General features: G+C 38.0%; 1 protein-coding gene and 1 long non-coding RNA gene across 4 annotated transcripts in view; one reads left to right on the top strand and one right to left on the bottom strand.

Annotated features, from left to right (window-relative positions):
* The window catches only part of LOC311440276, a 125,481-nt gene that overhangs the window by 35,610 nt on the left and 76,818 nt on the right, over nucleotides 1–13,053 (bottom strand). The gene's annotated exons all lie outside the window — the stretch shown is intronic.
* The window catches only part of DPYD (dihydropyrimidine dehydrogenase), a 355,040-nt gene that overhangs the window by 315,079 nt on the left and 26,908 nt on the right, over nucleotides 1–13,053 (top strand). The window lies entirely within an intron of this gene.

Raw genomic sequence — 13,053 nt, 5'->3', positions numbered from 1 at the left:
TATTTCATATGAAATATTAAATTAGGTCTGCTATCAAATGAATAAAATGTGAACCACCAGCTGTGTAAGTACACCGTTGCCATGCATGCACCAAATTTTGTCTGCTTTCAGATTCTTCAGGGCCTGTGACTACCTTCACTGAGCAGAGGTTTTTACCCCTCACATTTGGCAGTGCTCCTTGTGGTGTGCTGTTTGGGAAGGCAAGGCTTTCCAGTATGGTAAAGAACTGTCCTCATTTCCAGCACTGTGTATTTGCTAGAAATGCAGAAACATCATCAAATGGTGGTTTAGAGATCACATTTAAAATGATCATTAGTGAAGAAACCTTTTTTCCCTTACTCCCATTGCCAATTCTGAAAAAGAGTAAGAGAGGGAAAAAAAAAGATGGATTTTAGGTGAATCTCCCAGCGTTTGCAAGCCAAAAGCAGTCTCTGGCCCAAACAATATGTGAAGAAAGAACCTCTCTAATGTTATTTTTTTTTCTTAACGGGTCTATTATGGAAGTTTATGTTGTGATTATCTACAGCATTGTTTCTTAGGAAGACTATAGTTTGTTATATAAAATGTATCTTCCCTAACAGTGAAGCCATTTGCTGTAGAAATGGATAGAAGAAAGGGAACTAGGATTATTAAGGTGGATGTAAGTAGTTTAATCTTTGTGGGTTTTATATGTACTGTATGCTAAATTTGCTTTAAGCACTGAGTTTAAAGTTTGATATTCACAGCTAGTAAATGTGGCTATTAAGAAACGATATTCACATTAACTCCTTGGCTGTGGTGGTTTTAGTGTGTTCACTGCTGGCAACCGACATCAAGCCAGGAAAATCCAACTCTTGATGCAAAAGGATTTAAAAAAAAAAAAAAAAGAGACACTGCCAAAAATACATAATTCTTTTTTTGTACTCTGCAGTTTGTTTTACTTAGGAAAACGGCCTGGTCATACCCTGCAGCATGCATTCATTACAGTGATCTTTGACTGGCAGATGCAGAGTAATAAGATGCATATTTTAGTGCTTATTATAATACCCTGTCCAAAAACAACTTGACAAATTTGTGATTTCGACAGTATCTCATTTTGCTGGCTGCAGTGCTCTGTGATTGCCTGGTCCACGTGGCTTCCAGATTATGCATACCACCAATACTGCTCATTAAAATGGCCACAGTTCACCAGTTTCGGTAGCTTGGAACGAACTTGGAATGAATTATTATACAACAAAGAGGCTGCTGTCATGCAGAACAAAAGACAAGCAAAAGAGAGCTTTGGCTTAATGAGGCTAAGTGAGTGTCTCCCCTGCATCACCAGCTACTTGACGGCCTTTGAGCATGGATTTTTTTCTCCACAGGCCAAAACCTTTGGTCTATTATTTTGTGTTTATGCACCTTGAGGCTAATATACATTTTAATATGCTGCACATGGAGAAAAAAAATCAGCCATTAGATTAGAACATGTGCACTCCCTGTTAAGTTAATGACAGCCGAACATAGAGATAAATTTAGGTTTTCATATTTAATTATAGCACAGCGCAGTACGTTTAGCAAGGATAAATTGCACTATTATTATGCTTCATTTTTTTTTGACATCTTTTCATATTAACCATGCGCACTTACCCCCACTTCCTCCCCAGTGTCACACATAATGTCTCTGTGCATCATCCTTCCCTAACACCATTAATTTTTTATTCTGTATAGTTGTATATGTATTGTTGTATTTGTTACTTAGGGTTAGCTTGCTAGCTGGTTAAAAACTTCAAAACAGCCCTCATGTTAGGTGATCTACATAAGCAATAGGGACAGAAAAGGCACAGAAGGAATTGGCTGATGTGGCCAGACATGGCTTCTCACGTCTGCTGTCAGAGCAGGGCTTCCCAGCCCTTTGGCTGGATGCTTTCAGTGCAGTGCACCCTGTCTGTGGCTGCAGGGTGCCCCTTTCTCAACCAGCTAAATTAGAAAAGCCAGAGAAATAATGCATGTAAGTTTTAATTAGTTCCGCGGAATTACATAGTTGGATAGTATTAATATGGACAATAGTGAAGAATTTAGCATTGTTTTAGTGTATAGGAACTAAAAGAGAGCTAAGGTTGCTAGGTGGCATGTGCATTTGTTGGGAATTCGAACATGCATAGTCTCTGTTTGTCATAGCTGTCACTCCAAGAATGGCATCAGGATTTAGGCCAGACTTCAGCCTTGTAGAAGATGATATGAAATTGAAAGTAGAGGCAAGATGGTGCACAGTTCAGGCTTTACGTGTCCTTATCAAGTTTTAATGGGAATCTTTGACAATTTCTGTGCTACCATGGATTTGGTGGTGATGTTGGACCGTTTGTCACTACCTGAGAGATTTGATTTCAACTCAGGGCTGAGCTATTCAGGTTGCTGTAGCTTGTGTAAATTTTTTTGCATGCTTCACAAAATTAAGGAAATACCACTATTTTCCAAAGTGGATTAGAGCAGGTAATAACTCATAGGAAGAAGATTTTCCTACTCCTGCTGTGTGTATAAGCAAGTAGAAGATATTATGCTACAGGCTTATTCCTAGATTATTCCTTATTGGATAGTTGTTTTGTGACAAAAGACACTGTGGCTTGATGACCAGAGGGTCATGACAGGAATAATAATCACCATATGAAAGGGTGTCTGGATCTTGGTGATAAAGCATTCCTCATTGCAATCAGTCAGCACTTGCTGGTGCAAGAATTTTCCTCAATGGCAGAGATCAGCTTTTTCATATTCATTGAAAGCAAATCAGTCTCTCTCTCCCCTTCCCCCAATCTCTTCCTCCAGCCTTGGGTTCAGTACCAGCGTTTACTGCCGGAGAGATTTTTCTTTGTCAGGTGTAACTACAGAGTTTGGGGATGTTTAGGACACTGCAGTATTCATGGGATTGGTATTAGTTGCAAAGCCTTTTTCTTTGTGTCCTCACTGGGTAAAGCCCTGGTCAGTAGTGACTGATATCTAATTGTCTAGAGTTCAAGCACTCAAATATCAGCAATTAATTTGTGTGTGCAAAACTGTTCTCCCTGATTTTCGCAGATTTTGATGCAAATGGCATCTGTGAAAGCAAGGTTGTGCCTTTCAAAATGTAAGATATAATTACTAGTCTAAGAACCTGATGATATGAAATTCTTCCTCTAGAATCTACCCCGGTGAGACAAGTCATTTATTAACAATATTATGTATTTCTAAGCAGTACTTCTAACCATCTTATTATTCATTAAGAACTGGTAAAATGCTCAATATTATCTGAGGTGTAGTCTTATGGAGATGCAGTTTATATCCTACAGATACCCAGGTAGCTTAGAAACATATATGCAATGAGAAATGTCTATGCTGTAACTACAGGTAGCTATTACTAGTAAAAGCTGCTTTTATTTGTGTCCTCATTTTGTTTATGGTCCTAGTCACAGATGGACTTACTGATGTGCATGTGAAGACTGGGGCTCTTAGCCTTTGAAATAAACATTGTCCCTTAAACTTCTCAGCTGAGGAAGCTGTCTACTTAGATAGCACGCTGCTCTGTGAGCCACAATGCTCGTGTAAGGAAAGCACAAAACAAATTCTGTACAATTGGCCATAGCAGACTAAATATTATTTTTCAGACTGTTTCCCAAGAACTGTTTTATTCTTGTTCTAGTTTTGAGAGGGATTTTGTGACTTCTCAGTTAATTTTCTTGACACATCTTAAATGACTTAGGAGCGGATTTGGCCCTTAAGTGCAGCCCTAGGTGTAGTGAAATACACAGATGTTCCAGAAATGTGGAAAGTGATTTATGGGGAGAGGCTAAAGAAGCTAAACTTTAAAGTGTCCATATGTCCTTTCTAAATGACATGTGTAAACATTACAGGTGAAGAACTCAGTGGTCTACAAATATTTGAGGTTTGCAATCAATTGAGAGAGAGGAATTTTATGATGTGGAGTGAAAATTCAACCAAGACTGATGAGTTGAATTTGAAAAAAAAAAAAAATGTTCAGGAAGAGGAGCAGAAAAATTATCCTGATTGGAAGGCAAGCCTTTTTGTAGAAATGATGGTGGTTTCATGCTGTGTTGCTGAGATTAAAGGAAGGGAAGACTTTTAAGACTTGAATGTGTGAAGTCTAGCAAAAGTCCCGCCAGGAGAAATTTCAGGTTTCCAGGAGTACGTGCTGGGCGCGTAGACCTTTCCTGTCTGATTTTCACATGTTAGTGTATAGCCCTTTCCAGCATTTCAGGTGTGCACTAAGGGCTACTCTTGGAAGCCACTGCATCCTAACATGTCTTTAGACAGTGGATCAGTGTAAGCTGCTGGAGCCAACAGTATCTAACCATACACAACTGAGATGTCTTTCTGCTTAATGATTAAGACCATCCTTAAGGATCATGATTATGTCCTTTCCCACTCATTTTATTTTCATTGCAAATAAAAAGCAGTGAAATTTTTCCTGTAATCATCTGTGCTTCTGATCCAACCACATGGATACCTCAGCTCTGAAAGCAGTACTTTCTGAGTTTTTATGGACAAATGGATTAGAAATGTCCTTCTGTTTCATTGCCTATTAGCCATACATTGGCACAGGGCAACTGTAACTGACAGGAGATGTTGGTCACCCCATTTCTACACATAGAGTTGAGAAAAGAGATTTCTGTACTTGCTGACCTATCCATGCTGTACAGAATTCATTAAGGGCCTGGAACCGTGTTTGGGTTGTTCCAGGGAGAAATTACAGCCAGCCTGTAATCTGCAGCTCCGGAGCACGTTGGGGCTCTGTAATAGTTCGAAGGGGCCTGGCAAGAATTTTATTGATTTTCTGGGATCTCATTCAGGCTGATTGTGCTTGGGTACTCTGATGGTTGATGTTTAAGAACACCTAGCCTAGCTATTATTAAGAAGGTGGGTCTAATCCTGTTGGTAAGACCTTGTTTGCCCTTCATTCAACTGAGCAGATAAGTTTTAATGAAATAGCTCCTTTTTATTTTTTATGCCACATCTCTGTTTTTGATTGCTACATTTGGAACTATCCAGCGTAAGTCAATGCAGAACCCATATATTGTTCAGGATATTATCATGTCATGTTCCTTCATTCCTCCATTAATCATTTTGTCCATTTCCTGTTTGATTGCTTGGAATAATTAATGCATTTGTTGCTATTACTATGTAGTTTTTCTTCCAAGTTGCTGATTTATTTATACATACAAACTATAAAATACTGTGTTATTTTGTACAGTATGCCTGGATTCATGAGAAACCCAGAAGCTTATCACTGAAATACTGCATGTGGTATTTTTTTTACATCTTTCAAGACCAGACCTTGCAGTTGAGTTTAAAGTAGTTGAATTCTGTAACCTATCTATTATAATTTTATTTACTTATATTACTTACCATTACATCATAGAGCATTGCATACTAGATGCTAATCATTACTTAATATTTCCTGAATAGTTGTGTTCTCATTTAAAATATTACATATATGCCAAAAGGCATTCTTTCCAATTACAGACTAAAAATTTAATCCAGACTCAGCAGCATTTTTTCACTCCCTTTACTGAGCCTTCTTTCAAATGCTGAGCACTCCTGACATTTTGGAGTGTCCATTTAAAAAATTTCCATTTGTAAATTGAAAACCAGAAAGCTCATCAAAAACCACAAAGCTCTATAAGCACAAATATATCTACATGTTCTCTTTTGCTCAAAATGTATCACTAAACTACAAACAACTCACATGTCATTGACATTAGCATAAATGACATTCTGAAGCCTCTAAACGTACCTGTTATAGCAGGAGCACCAGGAATCCTTTGGCAACTGTAGCACGAATATGGGTTTCATAATCAACATTTATAAAAGAGCATCCAGCAAGAGTGAGCATGGTCTTTAGGGGCTGCTGCTCAGGGTGGTACAGAGCAAATTTAATTAATGTCTCATGGTCCAGAATTACCCTCTTTCTCTTCACAACAAAATCATAATCATTTATTTGATAGACTCCAGCCATTTTAATAGCAAGTTTGTCAAAGCTCAGTTTTTGACCTACAGTGCCTGCTCTGTGGGTGGATGTCTATGCCTGCTGCTGGATTTTGGCCGTAATTACCAGATGGAGGAGAAAGTGTTTACATTTTTCTATAGGACTTAATTTATTTCTCTGTTGTTTATCACTGAAGTATTGTAGTCTACGGGGTGTGAATTGTTTGTAAAGTTATTTATAACAACATTGAGTGATGAACTTACAGTCTGAAAGGCTTGAAAGTCTGCCTCCATTTAGAAAACAAAACAAAGCAACAACAAAAACAATAACATTTCCTTCTCATCCACTTTGAACCTTTGTTTTAGAAACCCAGGACTGAGTGTTGTCACCAGCCACATTTAAGCCCATCTAGCTCAAAGACAAGTAATTCTCTGCTGTTAGGTCCTACCCCAACTGACTGATGTTCATTTAGAAAGTGGAATTGGATCAAAGTATAGTAAATGGTTCTTGAGATGCACCTAGGTACGTTGAATATTTACTTCCACATTTCTGGTGGAATTAATGTTAGTTCAGTTAAAATTAATTTTGAATTCATTCAAAGCTAGCTTTGCACAATTAGCCAGCTTCAGCTGTGAAAGGGACTGTGTCACAACATAACTTGCTTTCAGTTTCAAGCGTTGAGAGATTATGCAGAGTTATCAGTCCAAGATATTTCTATAGTCCAATGTCCAAGATAATTCTCTTGCAATGAAAACTTGGAGAATCAAGGATTAGATAGGTAGCAGTGGATACATCAGAACATCAGCTCATAACCATAGTCAGCTCTCCCTGTCTCAGTCCCACAAGGGTAATTTAATTTTTCTTCCTGTCTTGCAGCTCATAAACATGCTTCTCTTCACAACACACACCATATGCCATTGGAAAAGGGCTGTAAAGTTTTATAGATATATTTGAGGATATTATAAAAGGGTAATAAAGTAAAAATAACGCAAAGAAATAGAAAATATTGAACAAGTGAATTAAAATATTAGGCTGGGATAGTTTCATTGCATTTAGTTTCTACTTGGTTGTTACAGTCATAAAGAGGTAGAATTCTTTTTTAGAGTTAAGAAAAATAAGAAATTTGATTCTAAAAGTAATTGTAAAAATTTGTTTAAACAATTTTAGCACATTGCTGAAGACTATTTAGTTTTAGCTAAATCAGTATAAACTGATTTCTGTTTTATTTATTTATTTATTTTGAAACATTTTAAATGGTTTTGGGGAAATGGTTCTATAATGATATCCATTTTCCTGTTTAGAAGTGAATATTATATAAAATGATCATCTTGAATGTGAAGATGGACAGTAGGTCAGTGTGCAGACTTGAGAAGCATAGTTTACCTACTTTTTCCCAGACAGAACTTCTGCAACTCAAAATTTCCATTCCAAAATGTGTTTTTTTTTCCCTCCGAAACAAGCTGATACTAGACATTTGAACTCTTTTCATGTAAAGAGTCTCCCAGAAACGGTTGCAAAGACTAAATATTTCAGGGTTTCTCTTGCATTATAGGCCCGTTCTGCCTTGAAATCCTCTGTCATGAATCCTGGTAACTCTCATGTCCACGTCCTGACTACTGTATGCAAAGTGTGCTGTAAAAGAGACTGTCTGGGGGTGAAAATCTCGTAGTGTTTGTCTGGGCTTAAGTTTTGGAGGAATTTTTGAAAAATAACTTGTAGCTGGAACCAGTTGTTAAGAGAGCTTGGCCAAAGAGTTCAATTTTATTTGTGCCCCCGATAGCTTGTATGTACACAAGAACAATAAGGCTTTAAGTAGGCTACTGTAAATTTTACTGTGATTAATGATTGTATCTAAAATTATTCTTTGCCCCTTATCACAGCACTCAGAAACTTCAGATAAATGCTGGAACCTACTTAGCTTTGTCTCACTACAGGGGTATGTTCTTTTCCACAACTTACCAAGAAAAAAAAAAAGGAGAAGACATGTATATGTCCTACAAGACATATAAAGAATACAGCATGAAACTCAGAGTATCTGTATCGGTTTTTCAGGGGGGATGCTTGAAATGAATTAGACTATTTTCCAGGGAAAACTTATGGCACACTGCTTGTGTATAAATTAACAACAATGAAAGTGGTAAATTAAAATTGCGACATCGATTTCATTTTTAGCTCTGCTTTGCATTTATATAGAAAGATTTATTACTGTGATTTACCTTCCACTAAGAGGTAAAAGAAAAGAAAGCATAAAGTAGCAGTGGTTGTAATTATCTCCTAAAAAACTTCAGCTTGCAAAAAATGCTGCAGCAGGTCTGCTCAGAAGCATGTTACTGAAAGCACACAAGGCTCATTCTCCCTCCATTTTCTAGGCTGAATTCCCAGCATTTTCCAACATGGCAGTTCAGCTGCAAGTTTCAGCACATATTGAAGGGAAGACCCATCTGCCACATCAGATCAAGTACTGACCTCCACCTTTTCTGTTTGTTTGTTTGTCTGGTTGGTTCATTGGTTGGCTTTGGTTTGGTTCAGGTTGGTTTGGTTTTTGTTTTCTCTGCATCCCAGCATGTGCTGGAAACCTGGAGTGGTTGTGGTGTGGAAGCCCTAGATCGATTGTCCCAGGACAGAATAACAAACCGGGTCTTGGCTCTTTTCTTCAGCAGTCAGTACCAAAGATCCTTTGCTTCTTACATGCTAGCTTAAACCCCCACAGTGAAGGCTATACTCCACGACTCCATTCATTCCTTGTGCTTGTTGGATTTTCAGCAATGCGCTTTCTCTAATACAGATGTCTAAGGTGACTGAGGTGGTTTAGGGGCATGTCCTAAACTGTGGAACAAGCTCCCACAGGATTTAAGAATCAATTAGTGCCTTTGCCTTTCACCCTGAGTGTAAAAGGCACTTTTCCAACTTTGTCTTATCTCTGCAGAAGTATATCTGCACTGCTGCTTGCTTTTCTTTTTACAGGAAGGAAATTAGTAAAATCTTACCAAAACAAAACAGCCTGCCCTGTACCCGAAGAATGAGAATGAGAGAGCAGGTGAGCCACACAAGATAGGTAGAGTTCATTAGTTAGCAGACATTGCTGGGATATTTTAATGATGAAGGAAGCATAAAACCTTTGCAAGAGAAGACAACAGTATGAAGCAAGTGTCCATTTTATCTCATTTCTTTTGTCTTCTGAAACAGAAACAGAGTCATGAGAGGCAGGCTCAAGAAACCTAATTAAATACTGAAAGGAAATGAAAATTAGTTCCCAGTTCTGCTGCCGAGACTGATTTTGTGCATACTCAGTTTATATTATTTTCAGAGAAAAAGTAAGACATTAAGACTAGAATTCTCAAGGTATTTCTCATTCTTGAAGACAGGGACAAGATTTCTGGGCTACTCTTCATATATGATCCATACTCTCAGTGTTGTCATTTGGACCTGCCAAATATTTGCCATAGAAAGTTTCACAATAAGTTTCCTTGTTATAAAAATGAATCTGTGAACCCCCAGATTTACTCATTTCATTAGGAGAAAGTGTTTAAAGACTTTGAAGCTTTTTTTTTTCTAAAAAACAACAACAACAACAACAACAAAACTAATCATGAAATGAGCTGAGTTCCCATTGAAATCACCAACACTCAATTTTTAAATCTGTGATTTCACTTAGAAAGTAGGGTAAAATCAAAATATGATTATCAATCTGTGCCAGTGTCAGTATCAGTGTCACTGATGCCAGTGAATGTGCCTAAAAGAAAATTTAATAGCATCCTGACAATGTTTTGCTTCTTATTTAAGACTACATTGGCATTATGAAAGGAATCCTTTTGTGTAAAATGGCTGTATAATGGAGAAATCACCTATCTTAAGGACATGCCTGGTGCAGGATCTTCCTTTGAGACTAGACTGAAGATAAATCTCAGACTTTGGCTTTATGCTGGGACTTTGTTTGTTTGTTTGTTTTTAAAGTTGCATTTTTACTTTGCCTATTTCTTAAGATGAAAAATGTTTCCTTAAATGTTAAAAACTGCAGTGATATCTGCGTTAAGTAACTCCACACTAGGACTTTTTATGGTTACGCATTAAGTCTTGTAAGTCTGGTCCCAGAATGTCCCTCATGACAGAGAATAGCATTTACTGAAACTAGTTGGATGTTACACTGTTTTACTTCAATCTGCCTGGGCACTGACATCAGAAATGACTAGATTCCTACAGGCACCTAACTTCAGAAAGTAGAGGGATGTCTGCACTTTCAAATTAAATGTGCCCAGGAATATTCCTGGGTACTTAGGCCAGCTGGCACTGAGCAGCCTGTGCCAGTGATCAGAAGCTGTTAGTCTCCAAAGCAGGTTGGCTTACGGCAGGCTGCCTGCTGGGAACAGCTCCTGGAGCATGCCGACTTCCAAAGCCTCTCTAGGAATTGCCTTGGACACTGATAGTGAGCAGAGGCCATAAGTGGGCAAGAAAATGTAACGCTTTTTTAGGACAGATGACAACATCCTTATGCCCAGGAATATTCCCAGACATGTTTACTACTGTGGATATAGACTGAGACTCCTGCAAAAGGATTTAAAAATAAAAAATAAAAGAGAAAACGCAGTGATTATGGCAGTATACGTGTGGGCATGAACAATGGACAGATGGACATAAAAATGAGCTATACTGGATGTTTGTGAACATTGCACTGGGAAAAATAGCTCTAAAAGCCTGAGGCTCCAAAATCAAGAAAACTAGTGAGAATTTTTAGAAGCATTCTGGAAATGTCTTCTGTGTAAAATAAAATAGGATTTAATGTAACGTGTGTGTGAGTAATATACATATTTCTGTACAGTGTGACTAATCTAAGTTTGGACAGTGTAGAAAAACTACAGCTCACTATCTCTCCAAATGTAATAAGACAGCTAACCCATGAATTCATTGCATCCTAACGGATGAATTCAGTTTGTAGGTAAGAGTAAGACAATGTTGCAGTGATTCAAAAGAGAATCCTCAGAAGCTATTTTTACATTCAGAAGTGGTGGAGACAAATAGGAATGGAGATGCAGAATGAAATGGTTGATACTGCAGAATGGTGTCCATACAATAGGCATTTCAGAGGGGCTTTACTGTGTTCTAACTCTAGTCTGGTCTCTTAAGCTAAATGCCCATTAGCAGTTGGAGCTCATTTTAGGTGTACTTCTGGAGCACACATTCAGGTTCCATTTCATCCAAAATAAAATCCTGTTTGTGCTTTCTGAGACTGCTCTGCAGCAAGAACCAAAGCACAGTATGTGGGGATAATCAGGAGATTCGCCTCAGAAGCGTACTCCTGATCTAAACTAAACCACTAATGTAGCGGCACCTGGAGAGCTCATGCAGCAGCACTACAGCGATGCAGAGCTAATGTGCACAATTAGTGAGCAAACCGAGGCCAGCCATCAGTGGAGCAGAGACAGAAGCTGTTAACCACGTAGAAAAGAAAATGTTTGCATAGACAAGGAAAAATTTTGTGCAAACATAAATGCATTAGCACAAAGCAGAAAAGAAAAACCTACTGGTATTTGTCTCACATATGGAATTCTTTGCACTGGCAAGAAAATTGTTTTGCCAAAGCTTGCTTACAATAGCAAAAAGAAAAAATGCACCATAGAAAAAAAAAAAAAAACTGACTCGGAAAATGTACTTTTGCACATATCCAGCTTTGATTCACTACACAAGAGCAAAAATAAACTTTTGCTGCCATTTGCACAAGCATGAACTTTAAACTAAGAGCAGCAGCACAAAAACAGAGAAGAAGTTGAATGCCAGCTGGGCAGTCGAACATCTGTAAATGTTAGATAACAGAGATTTTGTTGGTGTTTTGTAAGAATCGAAAACTGCAGACAAACACATACAGATTAGCATTATACAATAGAACAATCAAAATGCCAGTAGGACAATGTAAATTACAAGAACAATACCAAGGAAAAGTGGGCACATTAAAATACTGGGAAATATAAATACCACACAAATACACTGCTTTTTACTAAATCAAGTGATTGAATGAAGTGTGCAGCTACACTGGGTCAAACAATTCATAAAAGTTGCACGCACACACAAAAAAAAAATCAAATAGGTAGCAATGTAAGATCCTTGCAGCAGTGTCTAATGGTGTTTTAAAGGTCTAGCTTGTCTTCTGGGCATAGAAGAGCCGGAAATGGATACAGCAGTGCAGCCAGCTGAACATTTGCTTAATAGAATATCCTCTGCACTCAGAAGAAGCAGTGGAAGTAAAGTAGAAGCAAGTGGAAGTAAAGAAGACATAAGTCTTATTGCTGAGGTTTTGCAGAGTCACAGGTCAGATGGGCAAGTCATGAGCTGTAGAGAAGGGAGGAAGCCATGCATATGCATAGTCTTAAGCAATTTAAGTAAGGTATTATACAGACCTGCAGTTTACCACTTACAAAAGTAACAGTAGTGTCAGTTTGTGATGCAATTCTCAGATATTTGCAAATGTATTAGATAGAAGAATTAAAGAAAGTAACTACCTCAATGCCTTCTGAACACCTTTTGGGGGTGGTACAGGTGGAAGAAAATGCAATTTGGGATCAAACCTGTTGTAGAAGAATGCCTGTTGTAGAACTATAAGCAAGAAAAACAAATGCAGCTTGCTGGGATTGCTGCCATAGCTGTATAGATGCAGAAACAGAAAAGCAAAAGCTGTAGCTGATCGTGATTACAATCTCATCTATCTGCTTGAAATGACCAAGGCAATAAATCTAAAATGAAATAAAATGAGATGAAATTGCATTTGACTCCTGGAGCACTGGGATAATTGCTGACCTCCCAGAGGCTATTACCCAGCTCCTAAAAAGTAAAAACCATGCAGAAAAGACCCACACCTGAAAATGGATAAGTCAGTTTGAAGATTAGTAGTATTCATAAACCATCTCACATCACTATTCCAAGCTTTTGAGATCCGTACAGTCTCCTGAGGTGATTACTAAACAAAACCATGCTAAGAATATAACCACTGTAATTCCCTTAGGTCTTCTTACATATAAAGGAGCTGTACAAAATATCCCATAGCGCAGCTTTGCAGCATGTAAATGCAGAGGCCATTACATCACATGACGCAGGGTGCTGGAGGCACTGCTGTTTGAGAGAGGCATACA

Source organism: Aythya ferina, assembly GCF_964211825.1.
Source record: "Aythya ferina genome assembly, chromosome: 8".
Classification (NCBI taxonomy): Eukaryota; Metazoa; Chordata; class Aves; order Anseriformes; family Anatidae; genus Aythya; species Aythya ferina.
The sequence above is the reverse complement of the archived record's forward strand: the minus strand, read 5'-3'. Positions and strand labels throughout refer to the sequence as shown.